Raw genomic sequence first — 26,030 nt, 5'->3', positions numbered from 1 at the left:
AGGAAGGCGGCCGGGTCTGGTTTCTGGTTGCGGTCCTCTCTGGATGCCGGGAAGATCGATTTAAAGGACCCCGTGTCGACCAGCATCATCCTGCCGGAGACGGTTTCGCGGACGTAGAAACCACCTGGTTCTGAGCCCCTGGGTGTTTCGGTTGCCATGGCGGTTTGTCCTGCTGGCCGCCACCACCCCCGTTTTTTGAACGGGCGAACGAGCAGGGCGGCAGGCAGTTTCGGGCGTCCTTTCCGAACCACTTGTGGTAACGACAGAAGCCCGGGGAACTCCATCTGTTGTTGTTCGGTGGATGTCTCCTGGCGACGGCGTTGACAGTCTGCTCCACGTCCTCTTCCGGCTGGACAGAGCTGACCGACTGTGTGGCCGGTTTTAGCCGCTGTGAAGCCTTGACGGAGTCTGTGAGGTGTTGCGCCGACTCTATGAGGTCCTCGATGGGCATGGTGTAGGGGTGAGCAATCTGGGTGCGGACCTCCGGGAGGAGCTGGCGAAGGTAGATTTCCCGTGCGAAGCTTATCTCCTGTCGCTTTTTTGTGCCGTCGAAATTTGGCAGTGATAGGAGATCCACGACCATGCTCCATGCGTCTCTTGAGTTGAGGTCGTGGCGTGGGCTGACGGCAAGGTCGATAGCATGGGCGGCCCGCTCGGCGATAGGCAGGGAGCACTCTTCGAGGAGGAACTTCTTCGTGGCGCTGTATGTGAGGGTGTGTGTCTCGGGTACTCGCGAGACGAGTTTTCTGTACACGTCTTCCGGAAGGGCGTTGAGCACTGTGTCAGCCTGCAAGATTTCGTCCGTCAGGTCCGCCACCCTGAAGTGGCTCTCCACCCTACGCAGCCACATCGTTGGGTTCCCCTGTATAAAAGGCGGCAGCTTTACGGTGAGGGCGGCCCGCGATTGTGTTGCCGGGCCATGGTGTGTTCAGGGCGCTGGCGTGGGTGTGGAGGTGCGGGAGGGCCTCGGTGCGGGGATGGGTGCGGGTGAGATGGGAGGTAGGTAGACCTCCGAGTCCGCGAGGTCTGCGGTTAACTGCATGAAGGAAGGGATACCCGCGTCCATGCTCGCTCCTTTGCCCTCTTACTGGAGTGGGGTACTCGCGTCAGAACGCACTTTTGTGCGCCTTGTGGGACCGCTAGTGACGCTGGTGGGGTACGCCGACGAGAGTCAGCACGCTCAAACTGGTTACAGCGCTGTGTTTAGTCCGCTAAGAGCATTTTGGAGAATTCCTGGAGCCAAGACTAAGTCGCCGTGTCGGTCCGCTAATGGCTCCGGGATACTCTGGGGGTCACCACTGTAAGAGGTGTCAAAGAAACGAGCAGGTCAAAGTTACTGCTACTTTATTACAGATCCAGGCAGATTATATAGCAGCTGACTGGCACCGGACCACAGAAGACAATGATATTGACTGTGACCTGAGGTCAAAACAATTAACAATAATATGCAGTGAACGAGTACAATTTACAATACAAAACATACAGAATTTCAATATGGATACAGTCTTGATGCCTGTGAATGAAGAAACATACAATACATAATGTGTGACATTCATTTGTACAAATACGTATAAAGTTAAAATGGTAGAAAATGCGTGACCTGGCACGTTTTAGGCGTGACTAATTGAGTGAAGAAAATGGGAAGTCACCAAAGAAAACTTGCTCAGCGGAGACTTAATTAATGACGCCTTCGAAACACTTCGCTGGCGTCGATGTGGTGACTTTACACTTACCTTAAATGGAACTATTTTACCTTACTCTACTGAAGTAAAATCTTTAGGAGTGGTCTTTGATGAAAAGCTCACTTGGAATAATCGTATTGACTAGTTAAAAGTGTAAAGATCGCAAAGTTTTAAAAGTAGTATCTAATTTTAATTGGGTTGCTGATAAGAAATTGTTGTTCAGGCTTTATAATGTAGTATGTTTATCTAAGACTATGACTGCCAAGTTCACTTATCTGCTTCAAGGACCAAACTTAAGGAACTGGATGTTGTGCATAATATGGGCCTAGGATCTGCACTAGAGCTTTTAGAACTTCACTCATTGAAAGTATTTCAGCTACCACTGGACTTAAAAGGCATGAGCTAGGTCTGACATACACCATGCGGCTGAAAAGCTCAAAGGAGAATCCTTTTGAGATCTTAACACAGTTTGACTTAAGTCTTTTTGGATCTAGATCTACAACACCATTTCAAATCAGACAGCTGGGTGAACTGGAGGATGAAAGTGTAAGAATGCAGAAGATCCTAAAAGTTAAACATCCTGCTATCCCTCCATGGTTTATTCCAGCAATAGATCTTTGCATTAAAGAGAGAAGATCGTCCGGAAGTAGTAGTCAGAAAAAAGTTGGAGCATGAGAGGCATATAAATGACAGGAAAATCTTTGCTGATGGATCACAATCTGAAGATTGAGTAGGATGTGCAGTGGTGTGTGAGGGGGAATCTTATATAAAGTTGAGACTCCTCATCCATATTCACTACTGAAGCAACAGCCATAGTTGCATTAAATTTTGCATCTGATAAGAAATTTAAATCCACAGTAATATATAGTGACTCAAGGAGTGTTTTAGAATCCCTAAAGTTTAACCCTACCCATCCCTTAATTCAAGAGGCTCAGGAGTGGCTTTTTTTATCTTTCTGTTCACCACAAATTAAGTTTTGTTGGATCCCTGGGCACACTGGTCTACAAGGGAATGGACTGGCTGATAGTATAGCACTGCAAGATGTGATTTAACTAATAAGGTGCCACATTTGGATATGTGTCCAGTTATCAGACGATACATTCGCATGAAATAGCAGTAAAGATAGTCTTCCCCTTTTTTATCCATAAGTAGGAAGAACAGAAACATTAGGAAAAGTATTAATTTTTGGAGTTTGGGTTTTAATCGTAACAGAACATTTGAGATCATCCTAACGCAGCTTAGGACTGGCCATACCTGCTTCACCCATAGCTATATTTTAGAGGGAGCCAGTGCTCCAGTTTGTGCTCACTGTGGTGGTCAGCTGTCCGTTGAACACATGCTGGTGCACTGTCCTAAATTTAATTGCCTTAAGGCAAAGTTGTAAGTAACTGGGAAAACTATTTTAGAAATTTTAAATAATTTTGAGGTAGATAACTGTTTGGGTTATCCAAAAGAATCTGGCTATTTTAATGAGATGATTTTAGTATATTTAATAAAGATTTTAGTCATTCATTTTATATAGTATATATTTTAAATATAAAAGTTGTGTAAATTTTTTGTTGGTTTTATCTAATATTCATTTTTTACATTCATATTTTGATACTGAATTTTACTAGTGTTATTCACCTATTCATTATCAGTCACATCATTATTTATATTTCACCTTCATTATGGCACTGAGTAATCCTGATGAGTTTCGACGCTTGGTCTTGGACCTAAATTTCATTATCAATCAATCTAATGAGGTGCTCATGCAAGCTCCACATTCCATGCTTGAACAGAATTATACTTCAAGTAGGGCAAAGTTAAAATTGAGCAGGCTTCCCTGATTTGAGAGGAGCCTGGAGTGGTCTATTATTTCTGAATAGGTCACTAATTGTGTAAGAACACTGAAATTAAATGCTAGTTTTGGTAACATAATAAACTGACATTATTTGGGATGAATCTTACCACTGTTCAAGTTGGCTTATATTTCCACGCCAATAGGCAAGTCGGCATTCAAACAAAAGGTTGAATGGCTGCTTGGATGACTGTCTAGTACACCTGTTCTCCACCAGGTGTTTTGAATGTTTTAGCTCTTGTCAGACTTCTCCTTGCACCATTGTGTATAGGTGCTTTGTTGGTATTTCATTGCTGATTGTTGCTGTCATGGTACTGTACATTTATTTTTCCTAGTGTGCCTCCACTGGAATAAAGGCTAATAACATATGGTTTTGTAGGAATGATACTGTTAGCAGGATGTTGATTTTTTTTAGGAGATACACAGTTTATGCTGGCTGCAATGGTATAAAGTGTGGTCTTGAGAAGTGTGAGGAAGTAGGGATTTTTGAAGGACTTTCTGCTTTAATTCATTGGTGTAGGAAGAGAAAGGAAGCAGATTGCCGAAGTAATTAGTTAGGTCAGGTTATTAGCCTGTCATTTCTCCCCGGTCTCCAGGTCCTTCGTCTCAGTCTAGGTTTTTCCTTTGCTGTTGCTTTAGTTAGTACTAAGGCTTCATCTTTAGCTCCACCTGCTCCCCTTTTGGTTCAGGGAAAGTGTATTGAGAATTTAGAACAGGACGTCCACCTTATTTTCATCAGTACAGTAAACCCCCCGTATTCGCGGTTTCACCTATTCGCGGACTCGCCTATTGGCGGATTTCTCTATGGAACATATATATATGCATTATTCACTATTTTTCACTGAGAAATATTCACTGATTACTGTATTTTCATCTCATTTTCATGACTAAATGCACTTTTGATAAAACTATTAAAATACTCAGGCAATACTCTAGTAACAATTCACCCTACAATAATTCGATTTTGCAATGGGATAAGCAATTAATACCGATATGACAATATTTAGAAAATATTTTTAGATTTCCTGTGGGCGTTGGCAGCAGCATACAATCAGGCAGCGAGAGACACCAAGTTACAATAGACCACCTTCTTTTCCTCCATCTCTTTATCCCATCTTCTAGTTAAAAAGGTAAAAGAGAATGATAAAGTATTGTTAGTAACCTTATACTCGTGCATGAATGCTTACAGCCATAAACAACCGAATGAGAAACTGTTGTTTTGCTTATCGCTGAATCAAATAAAGGCCGTTTTGCTTGTATTTCAACCAATGTACGGTAATAAATACCGTAGTTATAGTACAAGTGAAGTTAAGTAGAATAGGACTGATATTATTTACATTATACCCTTATTCGGTATGGATAAAAGATCAGCAAGGAAATGTACTGCTAAATGTAAGCTGCAAGTTGTAGCTGAAGCTGAGAAAAAAACGTTCAAGCTGCTAATGACTATCAATTATTGTGCATCGGCAACATGGATGAAACTCGACCATAAAATTGGAGAGAAAGTATTTTAATCAAAACTACTGGGCACGAAAGAACACATTACTGCTATTTTTACACTGATGAACAATAAACACATAAAGCTCTTATTATGATGAAATCAAGTGAATAGCGAACGGAATCTTGATTTTTTTTTTTTTACACGAAACGAATCCCCCCAAACGGCCAGTGTCATTTATTAACGAAAAAAATAGCTAAATTAATTTCACGAGGAGACAAATTTGTTTTATTTTGACTTAAAAACACTTTTTATACTGAAAAATAACCTTGTCCATATAAATAAAGTATCTAGAGATTCATTTACGCTAACTAGAAGCAAGAAAAGTGCTCTGAACTGAGGTAAGCGAAATGAACTTACTGCATAATCGATTTCCAAACCAAGCGAAATGAACTTACCGTGTAATCGATTTCCAAACCAAAACATTGATCAATATGATAGCAATTTATAATACGAAAGCAATATAAGAATATGTACAATATTATTGGATACAGTGAATTAAGGCATAACATTTTAAAAGATCCATGGAAAAGATGTATATGCATTATGTTGATGTTTGTATGATACGATATTATGTGAATATAGAGTACAGTATAATGTAGTCTAGGCTACCGTATATATATTGATATACCATAGTGTAGAATAAGCTAATTCTTGTTTTTTATTGTTTCTTTGTATTGAATTCTCATAAGTCACTGCATGAACCTCCAGAATTAGCTGATATTAATAATTGCTATACCATGTATGTATAGAGTATACTTTATAGTGTAGGCTAGGCTACCATGTGTGTATACATGGTATTAAATACCCAAGTGTAGGCTAGGCTATATTCGAGATTCATTTTTTCCAACAAACAATGGGTTTTCTTGGAACCTAACCACATCATAAGTAGGATAATCCTTGTATAAGTATTTTTAGTTTTCTTTTGTGTTTTTGAACTATCAAAATAGGCAGTTCTAAGTGTTTGTGGAAGGGTTCTAAGTATTCCAGGGTTTTAGCTATTTGCGGAGGGGTGTGGTAAGCATCCCATGCGAATACAGGGGGTTTATTGTACAAGGTTTGTCTAATTTGGTTAGGGAACCAGTCTGGGTCCCCCCATGGTGTGTGATCATTTTCACGTTCCCCTATAAGAGGAAAGGTGTCGGTTCACCCGCCCACCTGTAGTCTGAGCCTAGGACTACCCTGTGACAGTTGGAAGAGTCCGCTACCAGGGAACTGGGCCGGTTCTTGGGGAGATGTGGTTCTGGGCCCTCCATCACCTTGTACAATGCATTAGCCGAAAGATCGTTTTGGTAGACTTGAATTTTTGCTACTTATGCGACTTCTGCCATCATCAGCACTTGGGTTGAGGAGGTTAGCACTAGTTGGACTATATGGTATATATGTAGACAGTTTATTAAAAATGTCTGTAGCAAGTTTTTTATTCTGTTATGTCAACTCAGTTGGTTGATCGAAATGCTCTTGTTTGTTCTTTAACGTGATTTTTCAACTATCGGCAAGTCTCTTACCTTGCCTTAATTAATATTTCTTTCCAAATCTACCATGGTTACAGTATCTTCTCGTGTTTCCAAGCTAGTTAACATTCTAGTTTTATAGCTTTCTAAGGATGTTGTATGGGAATGCTCATAAAGAATGTTGACACTTTCGGATGAGGTGGGAGTGTTGTACTCTTCCCCACTGCCTCCCAATATTTACCATTTTCTTTCACTCAGCTGACTCTTGTGGACTCTGCTGAGTCACTTCAGACTGTCTCCCTTTCATCGAGTCGTGGATGCGATACAGTAATCAGCTGCTGTCACCTCCTGTCACCAGATGCCGCTAGCTGTTGCCTCCTGTCTCCTCCTGTTGCCCTCTGGTGGATAAGTTTGAATCAGAGGATCTCCTTCGGTTTGATAGGCGTTTACTGGAGTGTTGCGCCTTGCTCTGTGCTCATTTAGTTGAGGAAAGAGGCCACGCAGAGAATAGGTCTCATTTGTCTTAGTGTTTTGGTGCCCTTCAACTATTTGAAAAGAGAACCCAAGCTTTCTCCTTAAATTAGAGCTTGTTTCATAAGTTTTCTTGTACTCAGGCACACAAAGCTCCCTCTAGGTTTGGTAGGGCTTGTCTTATGGTTTTTTATGAAGTCGCAGAGTACCACTTTCGCAATCTTGCGATAAAGATGCTTATTCGTCGCCTAAATAGTCTTCAGTAGAGGGTTCGGTTTCTTTTCTCTGTAGTGTGAAGAGATGAACTCGAGACTGACAAGTGCTTTGGACATGCTGAAACGGAGTCTGTTTAGATTGTTCAAGTTTTTATCTTTCATTGAACTTTTGCTCAGTTTATTGTCTTTTCTGTGTCAGAGATATTGAGGCGCCAGCAGGAGTTTAGCAAGGAAGAGTCTTTAGTTTTTAACTCGTTTTTAATGATCTAGGATAATGTTTCATGCTTATTCTAACTCCTCAAACAGGAGAAAGAGCTCAAGGAGGCACAGGTTTTATATCCATAAATATAAAATGCACCATCATCCAACTTGACACAATACTTCAGGCTTGTGCTGTACAAATTTATATTTTTATAAAAAGATCATTCTTTGTTCTCTATATCTGCAGCCTAGATTGGACCTATGTGTAGTAACAAGCAATTAAATATCTGACCTTCATTACTTAATTGACCAACTGCCATCCCCATTGATATTAATGGGTGATTTTAATGCAAAACATACTCTTTGGAGGGGGGTAATGTATGTAATAGATGGGGGATAACATTATTGAGCAGTTACCTGACAGGGAACGATTTAGTAACAGGCAATTAAATATCTGACCTTCAACACTTCATTGACCAGCTGCCATCCCCATTGATATTAATGGGTGATTTTAATGCAAAACTACTTTGGAGGGGGTAATGTATATAGTAGATGGGGGTAACATTATTGAGCAGTTAGGCTACTTGACAGAACAATTTATCATTGAACAGTGGATCACCAACAAGGTATATATATACAATAATTCCTCTTCTGCCATAGATTTAACTATACTGTATGCTCCTTGGCTCTTGCACTAGAATAACAGTGGTCAGTGAGTAAGGACCTTAATGGCAGTGACCATTGGTCCATACTAGTGAAATTATTCATAACACTCCACTCCCATCCCTCCTAAAGTGGAAAACTGATGAAACAGATCAGAGTTCATATGAAAGATTAACACACATTTAAAAAAATTCCAAGGACTTCCCTTCTCCGATTGAAGCTTATTAGCACTTAAGTGGTACTGCAGTAGATAGTTCAGAGAAATAAATACCTAGAACTGTAGGTTTGCCATGGCATCCAGCTGTTCCATGGTGGAGTTAGAAATTTTCAGTTGCTAGGAAAGTCACTAGAAGATGCATTCGTAGATATTCAAGATCAACTTGAGGCAAACAAAATGGCTTATCCCAGAACTTGTGCAAAGCAGTAAAGAATAATAAAAGGCTGACAATCATGCGTCAGGCACATCTTGAAGGTTTCAGCAAAAATGCTATCTAGTCAAATCTGAAATAAGATCAGGATATTGCAAGGTAAATATACTCCAGACCCACTATCATCAAGGAGAATGGATATAAATCTGATCATAAAGAAGTGGCAGAGATGTTTGGCAAGCACTTTGCCAAAGTTCATAGTGCAATACAGTACTCTGCTGAATTTCAGCGAATCCGAGATTCTACATCATTAGTTCCACCTCAGTCCAATAATAAAGAGGCTTTCAGTATACCTTTCACCATGAATGAGATGATCAATGCATTAGCCAACTCATCATCAGCGTCCCTGGGAGAGGATATTAGGTATGAAATGTTAGAGCACTTTCCAGAAACCAGTAGCGGCTTCCTCTTGGATACCCTTAATGACAATAGAAACTTCATACCTCTCCAAAGTCTTGGAAGATATCAGTTGTAGTCCCCAGTCTTAAGCCTGGTAAGAACCCAGAACTAAGTTATAGGCCTATAGCTCTCTCAGGCTGTATGTAAGCTATTTGGAAGAATGGTGAATAGCAGATTGGTCTGGTACTTAGAAACAAAAAATCTTTTATCTGATAGGCAATTTGGATTCAGAAAGAATAGACGTACTATAGACCCACTAATGTTATCAAGGGAGATCCAAAATACTTTTGCATCCAGAATCAAGTCTGAGTCGTCTTTGATATGGAGAAAGCTTACGATTCCACTTAGAGGGATGGTATACTGAAGTAGTTGGCTTCTGGGGGCATTGGAGGCAATATGTAATACTTCATTAAGGATTTTATATGAGATTGCTACCTAAGTCACATTGAATCTGCATTTTCCTCTTCCTATATACAAGGTGGTATCCCTCAAGGTAGTGTGCTAAGTGTTACCTTATTTGTGATAGCAATCAATACTGCCCTAAAATGGAAAACTGCAGTACACTGTATCTGCAAAGTTTTTGAAATTTAGATATGCCACCTATTGGACTCTGAATTACAAAATGCACAAGTTACTACAGTTTCAGAATGATTCTTCAATGCATTCCATGAGTATTTAAGGGGTCCTTTTTGCAGTACCGTAAAACCCACCATATTCGCATGTGATTTGTACCCACTCCCCACGAATAGCTAAAACCCGCAAATACATAGAACCCTTCTAAAAACACTTAGAACTGCCTATTTTGATAGTTCAAAAAAAAAAATGCTTATACAGGTATAATCCTACTTATAATAGGGTGAGGTTCCAAAAAAAAAAAAAACCATCGTTTGTTGGAAAAAACGTATCTTGAATATAGCCTAGCCTGCACTAGGGTATTCAGTACCATGTATACATATATGGTAGCCTAGCCTACACTATAAAGTACTGTATACTCTATACGTACATGGTATAGTAATTATTAATATCGGCTAATTTTGGAGGTTCATACAGTGGCTTATAGATAATTCAATACAAAGAGAAACTGATTGACAAACAAGAATTAGCTTAGCCTACATTATGGTACAGTATATCTTATGCATATGCGGTAGAGTAGCCTACATTATACCGTACTCTGTATTCACGTATCGTATTATATGAACATAATACAACGAATATGCAACTTTTCCACGGATCTTTTAAAATGTTAAGCCTTAATTCACTGTCTCCAATAATACGTATATGTTCTTGTATTGCTTTTGTATTAGAAATTGCGATCATAGCTATCAATGTTTTAGTTTGGAAATAGTTTACGCAGTGTTTTATTTCGCCTTATATAACCACCACTTTAACTCAGTTCAGAGTGCTTTTCTTGCTTCTAGTTAGCATAAATGAATTTCTAGATGCTTTATTTACATGGGGCAAGGTTATTTTTCGTTAGATGAAGTGTTTTTAAGTCGAAATATTACTCTTGTTATGAAATTAATTTAGCTACTTTTTCGTTAATAGATGACATTGGCCGGTTTGAGGGCATTTTTCTGTAAAAAAAAACCAGATTCCGTTAGGTATTTTCACTCGATTTCATCATAATACGAGCTTTACACATTTACGTTTATCGCCGTAAAAATAGCAGTAATGTGTTTTTTCATGCCCAGTAGTTTTGATTAAAAAATACTCTCCAATTTTAATTACGGTCGAGTTCCATGTTGCAGATGCACAATAATTTAGTCATTAGCAGCTTGAACATAGTTTTCTCAGCTTCAGCTACAACTTGCAGCTTAAATTTAGCAGTATATTTCCTCACTGATCTTTTATCCATACCAAATAAGGGTATAATGTAAAAATATATGTCCTATTCTACTTAATGTCATTTGTACTATAACCTACGGTAATTGTGTATTAATGTACGATGGTTGCTTACCCCATTGCAAACTCTAATTATCATAAGGTGAATTATCGTAACTCGAGCACTACCTGAGTATTTTAAAGTCTTATAACAAAAAGTGCATTTAGTCATGAAAATGAGATGAAAATACAGTAATTAGGGAATATTTCTCTGAAAAATACTGTGAATGAGCGAATCTTCAGCGAATAATGCGTACATATGTTCCATAGAGAAATCCGCGAATCGTGGGACCACGAATATGGGGGTTTACTGTACAGTAACTGCAAAATTGTAGTAAGGCAAGGGAAAACTGCAGTACAGTTGACCCTCATTAAGCTGGACCTCATTAACCCAGACATCAGGTAAGGCAGACACCGAAGTGGGTCAGCCAATTTAAAATACGTAATGTTCGACCACGATTTAAGATAGTTACTGTTCCTCCACTCGTCGCGTACCGTTTTCCTTTTTACCAAAAAACTTTTCATTTATATTTTTTTATATATATACTGTTCTGTATTTATACTGTACTGAACTGAAATGCTTTTAACTTGTAACCAACCAATTTAACTTGGACACGCTATGTACCGTCATTAAGAAACGCTGTTGTCTGGAACGGTAGGAAGTATCGTAGCCAATCACTGAGCATTAACAGTTTTACCTATGTACTGCCCAACTGGTAGCTACAGTTCGATGCTTTGTATGTTTTTTAGGAAAGAAAAGACATGACAAAGGTAAACTCTACGAAGACAAAAGCTGAGTTACTGGACAATACTTGTGTTTACGTGGCAAATGAGAGAGAGAGAGAGAGAGAGAGAGAGAGAGAGAGAGAATGCCTGTTCCCTTTATGCAGTGTAATTCTATCCTCAAGAGGTTAAAGAGAAGAGTTTTGTTTTAAAGGTATGTCAACGCAGCTTTAGTAAATATATCTGAAGCAAAAAAGAAATTTATATAATTTTGTTACTGAAGAATCTCTGAACCAACAATTTTGCACTCAAAGTAATAAGAAGGAATTCATTCTATTCTTCATTCTTCATGTAACCAGTAAAATACACACACAATTAAAAAGTGTTTTGTATTCAAAACACACTCTTATGTCATCGTCAGCTTCCCTAAGCAAAAGTTCTTTCTCAGTCAGAATACAGCTAAAACCTGATTGGCTGGCTCCTTGCCATGGAGATCTGCTAGCCAATGACAGCCCTCTACTTCTGTTCTGTTTATAGACATATGTCGTAACGGCACTAAGTTTGAAGGTTGCCATGATTGTGATTGACTGCTGATGGCAAAAATTACTCAATTTGCTTTATATAATTATTTCTTCATGAAAACATGAATTCAACAATAATTTTATAAAAAAATCCCACAACAGTCTGTTGTGGTGATGCATCATCACTTGCGAATCCTGTTCCCGGACCGTCCTCAGATTTGACTGTAAACTGATGACGACATTGGTTTCAATAAAAAACCAACCCTCTCTAAGATCGATATGATGAAATGTATTTTATAGTCTTATTGTAAAAATTTTCAAGTTGAATACAATCATTTTGATCATGTATATTTTTGCATTTTACGGAATGCTTTTGTTGAAAAAATGTGTTAGTGAACTTGTGGTCTTAATTGTTCCACTATTTTATTACTGATCTTAATCATCTCACATTTATTTAACTATATATTAATATAGATAATAAACTATAATGAATAAATAACTAAAATAACAAAACATGAAAAAAGAAAAAAAATCTTACTCTTCATTTTGGAGACACCACATCATTTTACTTAACAATTATGCATTTGTCTCAGCCTAGGCATCTACATGTGGCTGAATTCTATAATTTTTGTTTTATTCTTCATTTTTGATCTTTTACCATGAGCTTTAATTCTAGCGTTTCTACATTGGGTTATTATGCATACTCTATAAAAATTTAAGTACAGTATATATATATGTGTGTTATATATATGTTGTGTGTATATATATATATATATATATATATATATATATATATATAAATTTATATATATATATATATATACAATGTGTATATATATATGTGTATATATATATATATGTGTATATATATATATATATATATATATATATATATATGTATATATATATATATATATATATATATATATATATATATATATATATATATATATATATATATATATATATATATATATTAGACAGACACACTGGCCCCCCTATTAGTCCGTCTTAACGAGGGTCAACTGTATATACCATTTTTCTCAGTTTTGTATTTTTGCAGATACTACAGCCCTCCATTTTAGGGCAGGATATCCCCTTGAGTAGGACACCTTGACGAGGTGAGGTGTTAAGGGTCCTGACGAATCATCCTACATAGTTTCTGGTTTAAATAGCGTGGACATTCCACACTTGCTGCTTAGATGAATCTGAGAAGGGGTCGTTTTTTGTAAGGGGTTCGCATTCGAAGCTAATTGTGGGAGTTGTGGTGGTTGGGTTGCCACCCGATATGGTTTGGACCTAAGATAGTGATGGGATTCTCTCATTGCTATCTTGGGGGGCGGAACCATCTCCGGGGATCAGCCCATCGGAATCCAGGGGAGGGCTGGTTTTTGGGGGTGGTACTCCAGGTTTTTGTCCGAAGCCCACCAGCACATTTGGAGTGGGGAGTCTGTCCCCGTTAGTGGGGACAGAACTCCCAGCAGGCAGATTGGCTTATACCTGGGCCACTGCAAGCGTATTGGTGCTATCCCGAAAGGGTAGGGTATGGGAAGGACTGTTGGGAGTCAACTCCCACTTGTGCGATTGGTGGCGAATGCGAATATCTGACTGATCCACGATACTTGATATAACCAACCAGTTTTGGTGGGTGGATGAGCCGGTTTGTGTGTGGTGGTCTGATGTGTGCATGCCTGGCATCTTGGGGTCTCTTTGCAGGCTTTGGTAGTGTGTTGGGGTGGGGAAGTCGGGCAGTAGAAGCTGCCTGGTTTTCCCTTTCTAATGCGCTGTATGGGTCTGCGGGGGCTCTTGGGTGTCAGGTGTGCAATTTTTGGACTTTGCATGTGGACTGGTATAAATTTATGGATTTGGCTAATAGTTTTCCCTCCCCTGGATCCGACGACTTAACAGCACTGGCAACGACTTCTGGCATGAACATGGATACGAGCTTGGCTGTCGGACAAAACATAAGAAACAAGAAATACCAAAACGTATCTCGAACATAGCCTAGCCTACACTAGGGTGTTCGGTACCATGTACTGTATATATGGTAGCCTAGCCTACACTATAAAATATACTCTTTATAACACAGTATAGTAAGTATTAATATCGGCTAATTCTGGAGGTTGATGCAAAGTCACTTATGGTAATTCAATACAAAGAGAAATTGAATAAACAAGAATTAGCTTTGCCTGCACTATGGTATATTGTATACATATATGGTAGTGTAGCTTACATTATACTGTACTCTATATTCGCGTATCGTATTATACAAACGTCAACATAACGAGTATGCATCTTTTCCATGGTTTAAAATTTTATGCCGTAATTCACTGTATCCAATCATATTGTATGTTCTTTTATTGCTTTTGTATTATAAATTGCAATCACAGTGATAAATGTTTTGGCTTGGCAATGTTTACGCGGCATTTATTTCGCCGCATTTAACTCATTCAGAGCGCTTTTCTTACTTCTAGTTAGCTTAAATAAATCTCGATACTTAAGAGGCAAGGTTATTTTTCGTTATACAAAGTGTTTTTAAGTCGAAATATAACTAAAATACGTCTCTTGAAATTAATTCATCTATTTTCATTAATAATAGATGACGATGGCCGTTTGGGGCATTTGTTTTGTATAAAAAAAAGATTCCGTTCGCAATTTTCAATGGATTTCATCATAATACGAGCTTTACGTATTTATCGTTTATTGGCGTAAAAATAGCAGTAATGTGTTCTTTCATGCCCAGTGGTTTTGATGAAAATGCTTTCCCATTTTAATTACGATCGAGTTTCATCCATGTTGCCGATGCACGATAATTTACAGTATAGTCATTAGCAGCTTGAACATTTTCTCAGCTTCAGCTACAACTTGCAGCTTAAATTTAGCTTTATATTTCTTTGATCTTTTATCCATACCGAATAAGGGTATGATGTAAAAATATATCAGTCCTATTCTACTTAAGGTCATTTGTGCCATAACCTACGGTAACAGTTTGTTACCGTATGAATGGTTGAAATGCAGGTAAACGGCTGTTGTTATCCAATTCAGTTATAAGCAAAACAAGTTTCTTGGTCGGTTGTTTATGGTTGTAGGTATTTACGCAAGAGTATAACATTACTGACAATACTTTTATCATTCTCTTTTACGTTTTTAACTAGAAGATGGGATAAAGAGATGGAGGAAAAGTTGTCTATAGTAATTTGGTCTCTCTCACTGCCTGATTACGCTGCTGCCTGCGCCCGCGCGAAATTTAAAAATATTTTATAAAATCGAATTATCATAAGGTGAATTAACGTAACTTGAGCACTAGAGTATTTCAAGTTTTATCACGAAAGGTGCATTTAGTCATGAAAGTGAGACGAAAATACAGTATTTAGTGAATATTTCTCAGTGAAAAATACCGCGAATGGGCGAATTTTCCGCAAATAAGGGGTAGATACGTTCCGAAGAGAAATCCTTGAATACGTGAGTCTGCGAATCTTGAGAACGCGAATACGGGGGTTTACTGTATATTTTTTGGTACATTTTTTATCTTATAGTTTTAATGAATTTTAGTTCATTTTTTTTATTTTAAGCGCTGAATGGCCATAGTTGCCCCAGTGCTTGGCATGTATACCTAAAATCCATAAGTCAGTCAGCCAATCTTACTGAACTTGAGCAAAACATGCAACTAACTTAGAAATAGTTAAAAACCAGTATATCGGCATGAGTGCATTAAGCATTGCCAGCTAACGCCATCATACCTTTGATACAAGTTATGGCTAGGGGTTCATACAGCTCTTCGTAACCTTGACAAATTTACCAAGGATTTTTTTCACAGAATAGCTATTATTACTTTGCTGGGCATTTGAACCCATTTTAGCAAGGGTATGTTGACAATACCGTTTCGTTAAAAAAAAATCACATATCAGAGAGGCTGATAGTACCATGATTTTTTAAAATTAATTACCACAGAGATGACAGTGTGGTGTCATATTTACAGCATGATGATGAAAAGCAGATTTACGTTGAATTTTGGTTTAAATTTTTAACTGGTGATTCATCTGTGCTCAGAATTAAGAACAAAATGTTACCATAGCTACAGTAGGTAAGTCAGTGTTGGGAAACACAAGGCTAAGTATATGCTTCTGAATTAAAGCATCAATTATATTTTAGCTTTTTGATTTTTAATCAATAATGTACAAGCGCATATATTTCATCCTATAGTCATCTGGGAATTATTGTTGAGCAGTGGTGTTAGGTGTTACAGTATTCAACTAATTGATGAGAGACTTAAGCTTAATTGTATCCTTATTTAGGTGGGTGCACCATGTAGTTGGTACAGAATGTGTGTGAACTGTTGGCTCTAGTTAGGCTGTTTCACTGACATTTTAAAAAGTCATACAGGACAGTTACATTTAAAATTTTCGTAATAGTTTTTACTTACTGTGTTCAGGTATTTGCATATAGTACAGTATTACTATTAATATAAAATGAAGTGTTTGATATAGTAAAATCCTTAAAATAAATTTTACTGGGTAATGTAGTAAATCTTGAAAATAACTTACAAAGTTTGGTAATCAATACTGAAGGACCTAATCTTTTTTCAGATTGATGCAGGTTTTGTTCATTGAAGAAATGGTTGTTAATATACTCTTGGACAGGATTTAGCAGGTAAGACTGGAAATAAAAGCTTTAGTGACAAAAAAAGTTGGATTCGAATTTCAGGATTTGATAGTAAATATTTTTGAGGCATATTACTGCATTTTAATAAACTTGAAAATAAAATTCAAACTACAGTACTAAGTTTGTGTTATAAGAATCACTTTTGAAAGCATTTATAAATTTTCTTGGTTTCTCATATTAAAAGTGGAAAGTGATCTGCTGGATAACTTCCAGTATGCAACACCCCCAAATTGAAAGAACCTGTATTACAGTATACAAAATACTTCTATCCCCTTAGGCCTCTTGTGGGTGGTGTGTACCAGAGAGGAATACTAAATTTGAATCTCATTCTTTGTATTTAATTAGTTACTAATCCCAGTACTGTTAGAAATTACTATTAGTGAAAGAAGCTAGGGCTTCCTTGATTGTTTTCCACCTCATTATTTTCTTTGCAATATTGTGATTGATCTTATAGTTGCAAAGTGATGAACCCAGTCTTTCATTAAAAAGTGGAGTTCAGTTGTCAACTTCCTATCATAGATTTCAAGTAGCTTCAGAGCTGATCTAATAGTCTTCACTTCAACAGCAGGTATTGAACAGGCAAAATTGAGAGAAGATTCCCATTCACAATTTTAGAGGAAGTTTTTTTTTTTAATAGTACAATTTAGAACAGTTCTGAAGCATTACTTTCTCTGTAGTCATTAAGGCGGTAATTCATATCTCCTGAAACTTGTAACATCTCCTGCAGTATGAGTAAATCATTTTCAGGTCTGTAAGATACTTCCTAAATTCAGTAGCAAGCTTATAAGAGGTGCAAAAGAAACGAGCAGGTAAAAGTTACTGCTGATTTATTAAAGGTCCAGGCGGTTTATATGGCGGCCGACTGGCGTCGGGCCACGGAAGACAATGGAAGCAAGGGTTACCTGAGGTCGATAACAATTAATAAATAAATACAGCGAACGAGTACAATATACAATGCAACAACAGACAGAATTAAAGTTGAGTATAATCTTGACGCCTGCAAAAGAAGAAATACACGGTACACAGTTGATGAGCAGATAAATAATTGCATACACAGTTTAAACAATTGAATTTTTACGTGACCTGGCCCGTCCAGCGTGACAAATCGTGGGTACAAAGAAAATGGGCCGTCATCAAAGAAAACTTGCTTAGTGAGGACTTTACAAACATGATCAGCAGAGACTGTACAACTTGGCTTTACAAGCTAAACATTTTTTCTTTGGTACAAGTGTAAAAACCCAAATTTTGATAAATTTCAGCTCTTGAAAGATAACATTTTGAATCAGATTCCGTACCTGCAGCCAAAATGGCATATATAATAGTACATTTTGAATGCAGAATTCAACCTGGTAGACAGTAGGTTCAAAAGTTTTGGAGTTTAGGGTATGTAAAAGTATATGACATGAAACAGATTAACAGATTAGGGTATAGATAAAAGGTTTGTAAGATTGTCCAGTGTTAGGTGATTAAGGAAGATACACAGATATAAAATCATGTTGGTATGAATTTGTCTTTATGGAATATTTGGTTCCAGATCAAAAGTACAGCTTTGATTTCCTGCTACAGGCTGCTTCTGTACCATAGTAGTTTTTATTAATCTTTTGAAAATTTTCCATAAGTTTTTAGTCCTGTTGACAAGTTGTTGCATAGTATGAGTTGTGCTCAGAAGTCCCTTTGATATATGATAAATTTAATGGATAGCCTGATTATTTTGGTTGTTTTTCTATCTTGTTTGACTGGAAGGCAAAATCATACCATTTGAAGTTACTGTTATCTGGGGAAATAAAGGGTATTGGTAGTTGTAATTATTTTATGAACCATCAGTACAAATAGGCCTTTAATGGGAGAGTGAATTTGCTCAGGCAATAAATATTAAAGAGTTGAGCTGAGAAGGTGAATTTTATTGGTATGCTTAACTTTAAGAAATAAAAATCTTTGCATTAATTTTTTAATTTCTGCTGGACTATTTTTTGAGTAGTTCTAATGCATTACCCTGTATTGTGTTTATTAACAGGTTTCACAAAATGACTGAGCCAAAAAGTACTGTAGAGTATTTTAACTTTGAACAAAAATAAGAGGGTCCTGGGGACAGATATATTTTAATTATTTGCAAAATTGTAGAAATATTTTCAATTGTTTTAATCAGTCGGGTAATAGTAATAACTCTGGTACAGAACCCTTTGTTGTATTTTGCCGATCGAAGTTTTCTCTAAGAAGCTCATGGTAGTTCCTCTCCCCCCTTTTTTATTAAGTAATTAAGTTTGCAATCCAAGTTTTATTGACAGTTATTGTAGCTGTAAGTTTAAGGCATTTCAGTAATAGTCCCCCAAACAAAAATGCTACTGGCTTTCAACACTTACTCTCTTGGTATAGGATGCTAGTCAGGTTGAAGCCAATGCCCTAATGCCTTGTAAGTTAAAAAGACCTGAGTGTGACATGATTTAATAAAACTTTCCTCATCGTTTCAGAAAATCATCTACAACTGTCCGCATCAGACCTGGGTAAGCAAGGCAATGGCTATTGAAGACCTAGAAGGTAGACCATGACACCACCACAATCAGAAATCACCTGTAATACCACAAAGCTGTTGTGGACTTAGCAATCTCTCCCTTGGAAATGTATATTTTTCTGTGAAAAACGACCATAATTTCATGAAACTTTTTTAAATGGAGTTTGTATGGGTTGAAATTGGTGGTCATTCAGATGTAAACTGTAGATAATGACATTGTTGAAGCTTTATTTGCTGTCATGAAAAATGCTTTACATGCCTACTAGTAAGGATAGTTTCTCTTCATTGCACTATCAAAACTAGTATGGGACCTTTTTTGTATAATGCAAATCTTATAATATATAGTTTATCAGGGTAATTTACATTGTTTCACAGTTTTTTACTTAAATATCATAGTATCAGCTAATTTATGAGCTAAATGTGTTATCAGGTTGTCTAGTACTTTTAGAATATAGTTAGCTATTTGAATATCCCATAATATAAATTATTAGCCATCAAGTGACTTATGTTTCAGATAATGTATAGGTAATGTTACATGAAATTTTTAGTGCATTGGTCATGAAAAATTAAGGCTATTTATGTTCTAGGAGAATGTCGTGGTAGTCGGGAATATTTAAGGAGCATAGCGCCAGGAAGTTATTACCAATGTTGGGCTAAAAATTTGTCATAACCATTGATTCCTGACAGTTCTTCTGTAGATATTGCCGAAGTAGTTTCCATTATGGTAGGGACTAAATCCTTTAATCCTTTTGTTGCATCAACTAAGTTATAGCAAAGTTTAAAATTAATTTCTTAATAGGTTCCAGGTCCTGTGATTGTATAGTACATAAACATTGGTACCTGCATCTTGCAAGAGAATAGGGTTATGTAGAAGCTAGGTTTGTACAGTTATCACAAGTATTTACGTGTATACACTTAGATAAAAAAAAAATTTCAGAATTTTAGTTCTTTCCTGAGTGTTGTTGACAAATGGAGAACCTGCCACAATTTAAAGATACTGAACTGGAACTCTTAAATTGTGCGAAGTTTGCCACGACAGTGGGGCATCTTGATTATATGTATCAGGCATAAAATTATTAAAAATCTTTACTTTAAATTATTACAGAAATGAGCCAAAAAATCCAAGGAATTAAAATGTTTACTTGTTAGAATATAGCTAAATACAGTCAGGAGGATTATTGTAATGACAACAATGCATATTTTAAGAGATTGGGCGTGTAAAGGTTTCAAGTTGGTATTGGTATTTTAAGACAAGTTTGGTGTTTTAGGTAAGTGAATTAAGTAAAAAAGTCATACATTAAGGGGAGATTTTTTCTGACAAAGGTTTTAATCTTGTAAATGGGAAACTTGTAGTAGAAGGGTTTAATTTGCTTAAATGTTACATACATAAAATTTTCAAACGAGTCCAAGCCCCCTCATAACTTAGCAATACAGCACAGTATTTTGCTTCACTAGAACACTAGGTATTTTCCAGGTCTCTTGTACAAGGGAAATTCAACTCTCAGATGGATTTTGTACTTGTTCAATGAGAGTAAATTATAATTAAGTTGTATCTGTTGTTTTGTAGGATACAGTTAGGTTTTGTATGAATGAAAATTGGCAGTGAAGTAAAGAGGAGATTAGTATAGGAGTTTTTTTTTATTACACTTAAAAACTTCACTATCTTATGGGGGCTTCATAATGATGTATAGGTAAACTCGGGGCACTAAGTATTTAAGGATAGGTATGTGAAGAGAAGTTTTAATGTACGAGCATTGTCTTGTCATGGTTTAGAAGCATAATGTATTTAGTTATATCTTAACCAGGAAACCTTTTAATGCCTGTGGCTTTATTAACATAAATGGCTTAAGAAATTCACTTTCATTTCTGAGGTATAGGTCTTACTGACTTGGATATTGTAGACATTACAAATTTTAAATAATTTGCAATATCATTGACATTTTTTGGAGGTGGTTGTAAATTTAACACCCCATACAGTTCCCATTGATTTCAGAAATATGATGAAATAAGAGTCAGGTAGCTTTAATTATTGTCAATTGCACTAAGTACTTGAAATAATGGGTGTTGTATAGTAAGTTTGTACTCTTGTTTTGTTGTACAGTCCAACCTCTTAAATCTGGAAACTTTGGGACCAGGCCACTCCTGGACCATAGAAAATCCCAGAATATAGATGACCCCCCTAAAAAAATTAAGCCCCTATGTAAACATCGTCTTGCAAGCTAATTCCATATACAAGTAACCTAGTTGCTGACATATTTTATTACTCATATTTTCACTTACTGTATCATTTGACAACTTCATACTCTATAATGTTCTTGAAAGTATACTTTTAACACCTTTAGCGTACATTCCCGAGTTAGCCTAACAGTAAGTCAACTACTTAACTGTTCTGCAGAATATTATTGGTGATTTTCTGTTCTCAGTATCTGCAGAATATTATTGGTGATTTTCATCTCCTAGATTTACTATCTTCATAATTATTGCTATTTCTTCATTCATTTTTATTGTAGAGGATAATGAAATGACAAAAATAATGGATTTCGGCAATCACTCGGTGTAGAAAATGAACACTAAATATTTGGTAACGGGAAATGCCAAAATACAGTAGCACCATTTATTAACATTTCTAGCATAGATAAAGATTTTTGCTTGCGCTTCTTACCTCTTATCATCATCTGATCTCGGGTGGCATATTGAATGGGTAAATATACAGCTGTAAAAAAGAAGTGACATCTTTCAAGCACTCAAAGAGTAAGAAATTCATGTATTGCCAAATGTCTCATTTTGATTAAAAGTTTTGACTTGGGGAGCCTTCTCAAGTGGAATCTTTAAAAAAAATATATGCCTAAATTTAATATTGAAAACATGTTTGACTTCAGGCTTTTTCATTACTAATGATTTTCATAAAAACAAAAGAGATATGCCATGAAGTTTGCTGTCAAGTTGTAAACAATGTGGCACTGCCCTCTTGGCAGCTCAATGAACTAATGGCGGCTGATTCAAAATCAAGCCGAACCGCGAGAGTTCCCAGACTAAAGAATGCCGGTTTTAAGAGGTTTGACTGTACCAAGACTTCTGTATTTCTTTTTTATTCAGCTCTTATTGGGAAAGTAATATCAAATTTCTGTATTTCGGCTTTTTTGCTCAGTTCTTAAGTTGATTAACCTTCAGTTAGCTAGGAAATGGTAACTAGTGTCATTTGGGAAGTTCATGGCACAGCAACGAAAGCATGATGCCTATAAAAATACTTGTCAGTAATTTAACATTGTAGTAATATGTTGTTTCCTGGGTTATGGTATTCTTTGCATAAGAGAATTTTTGGAATCTAGAAACTTGGAATTAAAGTCCCAATTGGTCAAATTCTGCTAAAATATGAGGCTGTAATAATCTTGTGCTTTTCTTGCTTCTCCCTTTAAACTTCCATTTTAGTGGAAAGCATTCCCCCTTTAAACTTCCATTTCAGTGAACTTACATGTTTTGTGAACTTGAAGGCATGCACACTTGACAAAGACAATTCTGCTCACCTTTGACTTGGCAGTAGTAGTTCAGCTGACCTTGGACTTTGCAGCATCAGTTTTTCCTACCTTTCACTAGGCAGTAGTAGTTCTGCTCAACTTTCACTTGACTGTAGCAATTCATGTCACCTTTCATGTGGCAGCAGCAGTTCAGTTTTTATTTCACTTGGCAGCAGCAATTCCCGTAACTCCATTTGGCAGCAGCAACTTCATTGACAACACCAGGCATCACATGGTAGTAGATGAACAGCTCCCCTTTCACCTAAGAGCAGCAGGTTGGCTAGATTTTTACTCTGCTTTCAGCAGGTAAGCTCACTTTTAATGTAGCAGCTGCAGTTTAGCAACTCTGTGGCAATTGCAGTTCATCCCACTTCTCACTTGACAATAGCAGTTCCATTCATCTTTCACTTGGCAAAGGCAGTTCAGTTAGCCTTTCATCTGGTAAAAGCAGTGCAACTCGCCTGTCACTTGTCAGCAGTAGTTAAGTGTGCCATTCACTATAGGTAAAAGAAGTTTGGTTCACCTTTCACTTGGCAGAAGTGCCTTTCACCTGGGAGCAATAGTTCAGTCTGCCTTTCACTTGGTAGAATTCAGTTCTGTTCCCCTTTCACTTGGTAGCAGCAGTTCAGTTGACACTTACTTCACAGAAACTGTTCAGCTCACCCTTTCATTGGGCAGAAGCTGTTCAATCCACCGTTTTAAATGGCAGAAGCAGTTTGCCCACTTTTAGCACTTGACAGTGGAAAATGCTTCATGTATTAGAGAAGTCCATTTACTTTTAATCTATATTTCTCTTCTGCTGAAGGGCTTCTTTGTTAATAAGGCAGTTCTGCTGTTTGTGTTGCTGAAGCATCATTTCATACTAAATATGCTTAAACTGCCTGTATACCTTACATAGGCTATTAAGTATCATGGCACGCTTGCATGCTTTGCTTGGAGAAGTCATGCACCATAAACCAACCTACCCAGGTTGTGCTTAGACCCATACGTAATTTTAAAGGCTACATATTGAAAAAATGTTCTTAAAGAATGAATAACCATGTCCAGAAATGTTTACGATTAAATTATCCTTGAAGCCCAGAAGCCAAGATACTGGGTACCAAGTTATGTCAAGTGGCTAATATGCTCATGAATATATATACATATATATGCATCACTTGTTTACTTACTGTTTCTTGGTTTTCTATGAAGCTGGGTACCTGTTTTTTGTAAAATGTCGTGAGAGGCCTTTCCAGACTTCCAAAGCTGACTGCAAACGAAAGTAAACTGCAGAAATGTGTTTACTTTCTGTAGATTGTATCCACCAGTAAACTAGGATTTTGTGTGCTTCATAGATAAATTCTGGCGTTAAAAATCTGAGGGATTCATGTAATATATCTTATCAGACTACACCTGTACTTGTTTACGAAGCATTTGCGCAAGTACATTACAAAATTACAGCCATTATTTTGAATGGCTGCATGTCTATGGTAATATAATCACCCCTACCACTCTCGACTACAGTACAGAACTGTTTTCTATATTTGAAAGGGACCTATATTCTCTAGCAGTGACAGAAAATGGGAATAATTCTGGGAAAGCACATGGAAACTTAAAGGGTTTTCCTTCTTGTCTGTTTTCAACTTGGAAAAGTTCCAAGAAGCTGTTTTGACGTCGCTAACAGATTGGTTACCCCCCATGGTTGACAACACTCCCTCAAGTGTCATGCACTACTGGCTCCGAAGAAAAAAAAAAAGAATTTTCAAAATGTAAGATTTCTGATTAAATAAAAGAATGTCTGGTAATATAGTTTTTATTTCCTCCAATTACCCTTCATCACACAAGCTCAAACTCTCTACATTTAACAAAATTTCCTTTTCAAAAGTTCTCTTACAATGGTGCCAATTTTACTGAAGTTAAGAATTTGTGATATTACATATTTTAACCTTCCCTTTGTCCATAGTGAAAATGGGGGAGGGGGTTAATTGGAAATGCAGGTATTTTATACCTACAAAAATAAAACATTTTACTAGCAAAAAGAGTATAGAGTACCTAGTACAACAAATTACAACGAATGCAAAATAGACCAGATTATTTTTTAACAAGCTGCTCATCCAGAATACATTGTAATATCTCATCATACAACCTGAATTAACATTTAACATATATTCTCTTAGAGATATATGAGACCAAAATCTTAGAATATATTCTATGTAAAAGTCTCTTAAATATGAAAAAAAAAAACACTATTAAACCTGAAAGATCACTCTTGCATACCATACTTCCTCGCAATCCCAAGTAGACACGAAAAAAAAAATTTTCATCCTAATTCCTTTCAATAGGATCAAAGGTTTACATTCTTACATTAATTGGAATCCTCAAATAATGGAATCATCCTTTAATAAAATGACAGAACTACCTACAAAGGGGGAAAAATAGCAAGGCACATATAAACAGCTCTGTAAGAGGTGGTCCCGAGTAAGACTACAGTAAAACAATTAGATCGCTAAGTATGTAAAGCCACCTACAGAGCCGTCAGCGGAGTCTCCATCGAAAGTGTCATTCACTAAGTCTCTGCTGAGCAAGTTTTCTATGGCGTCCCATTTTCTTTGCCTGTACAATTAGTCACGCCTAACGTGCCAGGTCACGAGATTTCAATCATTTAAACTACGTATGTATTTTGTTCACCTGTTGTCAATTGTGTATCTTGTATTTCTTCTTTCACAGGCATCAAGATTGTATCCAATTTCACTTCTATTTTCACATTGTAAAGTGTACTCGATCACTGTTTTTTTATTATCGACCTCAGGTCACTGAAGCTCCCTTGTATTCCACAGCTCGACACCAGTCTGCTGCTATATGAACCGCCTGGATCATGAATAAATTAGCAGTTCTCTTTTACCTGCTCGTTTTTTTGCACCTCTTACAGTGGTGACCCGGAGTAGACCTGGAGCCATTAGCGGACCAAAGACGGCGCTGTAACCAGTGTTTGGGCGTGCTGACTCTCGTCGGCAAAATCACCAGCGTCATTTATGGACTCTCACGGCGCGCTTCCAAGTGTGTTTTGACGCGAGTACCCAACTCCAGTAAGAGGGCAAGGAGCGAGCATGGACACAGACATCCCCTCCCTCGTACAGTTAACCGCGAACCTCGCGGACTCAGAGGTCTACCTTCCTCCCATCTCGCCCGCGCCAAGGCTCTCACACTCCTCCACACCCATCCCCGTGCCCCGCACACTCCCTGGTCCAGCAACACAGTCACAGGCCGCCCTGTCCGTAAAGCTGTCGCCGTTCACACGGGAACCCAACAACGTGGCTGTACAGGGTTGAGAGCCAGTTCAGGATAGCAGACCTTACGGACAAAGTGCTGCAGACTGACACAGTCATTAA

The 26,030-nt window shown here is 37.4% G+C and overlaps 1 long non-coding RNA gene across 1 annotated transcript in view; it reads left to right on the top strand.

The window, feature by feature from the left end:
* The window catches only part of LOC136853493 (uncharacterized), a 44,503-nt gene extending 20,057 nt beyond the window's left edge, over positions 1–24,446 (top strand). Inside the window, exons 3-4 of the long non-coding RNA XR_010857479.1 lie at positions 16,563–16,626; positions 19,107–24,446. This is a non-coding gene — a long non-coding RNA (uncharacterized lncRNA). The remainder of the gene's footprint in view (positions 1–16,562; positions 16,627–19,106) is intronic.
* Positions 24,447–26,030: the final 1,584 nt, after the last annotated feature.

Source organism: Macrobrachium rosenbergii, chromosome 27, assembly GCF_040412425.1.
Source record: "Macrobrachium rosenbergii isolate ZJJX-2024 chromosome 27, ASM4041242v1, whole genome shotgun sequence".
In the NCBI taxonomy this organism is placed as follows: Eukaryota; Metazoa; Arthropoda; class Malacostraca; order Decapoda; family Palaemonidae; genus Macrobrachium; species Macrobrachium rosenbergii.
Note: the sequence above shows the minus strand (reverse complement) of the source record. Positions and strands in the feature narration are given on the sequence as shown.